Here is a 2409-nt window from a genome sequence, read left to right on the forward strand (position 1 = left end):
TGCTTGTTGTTTGTACATCTCGAGTTGTGCTAGAAGTGTCGCATTCTTCGCTTTCATTGCTTCAAATTCTTGGGTTTGCTCGAGGGTCATGATACCCTTTTGAGGTGGTTGCCTCAACCGCTCGGTTGACCAAGAACAACTATTTGTAGCGAGTTCCTCTAGCAAGTTATTGGCCTCATCATAAGTTTTCTTCATAAGTGATCCTCCCGATGCCGCATCAATCGTTGCCCGTGTAGCCTCATTGGTACCATTGTAGAAAATAGAGACAAGATGCTCCCTCCCTAGATGATGATGCGGACAATTTCTTTGAAGCTCTTTGAAGCGTTCCCAAGCTTGGTATAGAGATTCACCATGTAATTGGAGAAAATCTATAATTTCCTTGGTCATCCTTGCGGTCTTACCCATAGAGAAATACTTATTGAGAAAAGCTTGTGCCAATTGCTTCCATGTTGTGATTGAGGTGCTTGGAAGTGATTGAATCCAATTCCTCGCCTTATCCCTCAAAGAAAAAGGAAAAAGACGAAGCTTGATTTGATCCTTCGTCACATTATGGATTTTGAATGTGTTGCATACCTCCGTGAATTTTGAAAGATGGGCGTTTGGATCCTCGCGTTCCAACCCATAAAATTGACAACGACTCTCAAGTAGTTGAATCGTTCCCGGCTTGATTTCAAAATTGTTAGCGAGTATAGGAGGTGCAAAGCATCCATAGTTGGCGTTGTCTACGTTGGGTAAGAAGAATTCACCCAAGGTACGTCTTGCGGGAAGAGGGGCGACCCTCTCGTTTGGCCTATTAAGAGCTAGGCCATCATGTAGTGGTGGTGGAACAATCCCCTCGTGATTCAACGGAGGGTTACGGTCGTCCTCCATTGTTTTGGATTTCTGCGCTGTTTTTCGGATACTTCTTTCGAAGGATGTTAAATCTGACTGAAACGGTTCTAGTGGTTTTCTGGCACGTCGTGTATTAGGCATACACTAACCAAAACTCCTGCGCAAACAAAAACAAGAAAACCAACGTAAAATCCAAGAATCACAAAGTATAAAAATAACTAAATAGAACTAACTCAATCTAAGAATAAGATACTTTTAATTAATTTAATTGCAATTGCTCCCCGGCAACGGCGCCAAAAACTTGATGGCAAATAATCGCAAGTGTACGATATCGCGCAAGTAATATAACTTGGAAGACCAAGTATCGATCCCACAAGGAACAATGAACTAAACAACTAATTTCTAATATTCTTTTAATTGGCTAGTAGGAAAATAAATGGATTTGTGTGAACTAATTATAATCTAAAGTGAATTAACTCAAGTAATTAGACTAAAAATCTGAATTTAAACAAATAAATCGAAGTTTAAACAATAATGGTAAAAAGCTCAAGAATTGATAATTCCAAATAAACTAGTAGAAGAATGGATCAAAATTTATCTAGTGATTTTATTGTGAATCGAGCTATTCTAATGCACCGAATCCCGCTCTCTCAAGCCTCAAAGATTCAAATAAAATCACAACCTAATTAGCTAATCAATTATTAACTTGCTCTCACAATATTAAAACTGAATTAAATAACTAAATTGTAATTATGAAGCAAACTCAACGACTACCTAAATTCCAACCCGCTCTCACGGTGTTTTCCTCTAAGTTTTTAATTACCTATGTCTATTTAATTAACAATCTCTCAATTAGTTAATTAAACACAAAATCATGAACTAAGTGATCAAATTAATTCAAGCATTAATCTTAGTAATTAAAACACAATTTTATTCACTTAATAAATCCTAATCCAATTCGAAACTAGTCTAAGTGTTCATATCAATCCCCGAACAAAGGATTTAGTTACACATGCTTAAGCTTAAATTAAACAAAGAAAAAGATGAAGAATTAAACATAATTAGAACAATAAATACCGAAGTTGTCAATTTCGGAAGAATCGTCTAGATTAAACTTGAAATCTTCACAATCGTTCTTTGCAGAAACTAATAATAAACTACTTATAAACTGCTGAGAAATAGAAGCTAAAACGCTATTTTAGGAGAATGAAAATAAAACTAAAATAGTCTAAATTATTCTACGTCTTCAATTGAGTCTAGTACAAGGTCTTTATATAGTAGGAGAAGTTCCGGAGTCTTCTAATTCGTATTACAAATCAATTTGTAATAGGAATTGTAATTGTATTTGGAGAAGGAATTTCACTCCAAATCAAATCCTGAAGCATGCGTGTTTTACTCTTGTCCCGTTCGGGAAGCCCTTGGTTCCGTTCGTGACATGCCTAATTTTCTTCTTTCCCGAACGGAACAAACCATTCACGTTCGAAAAACTTGTTGGCCGAAAGCTTTTGATATCAGATTCCTTCTTGAGTCCCGAACGGGACAAGGCTTTTCCGTTCGGGACTCATGCTCACTCTGCAT

General features: G+C 36.8%; 1 non-coding gene across 1 annotated transcript; it reads left to right on the plus strand.

Annotated features, from left to right (window-relative positions):
• The first annotated feature begins 283 nt into the window (after window positions 1-283).
• Window positions 284-390, plus strand: LOC126658911 (small nucleolar RNA R71). Its single transcript, XR_007634477.1, has one exon. It is a non-coding gene; the product is annotated as a small nucleolar RNA R71 (small nucleolar RNA).
• Window positions 391-2409: the final 2019 nt, after the last annotated feature.

Source organism: Mercurialis annua, linkage group LG7 (assembly GCF_937616625.2).
Source record: "Mercurialis annua linkage group LG7, ddMerAnnu1.2, whole genome shotgun sequence".
Taxonomy (NCBI): domain Eukaryota; kingdom Viridiplantae; phylum Streptophyta; class Magnoliopsida; order Malpighiales; family Euphorbiaceae; genus Mercurialis; species Mercurialis annua.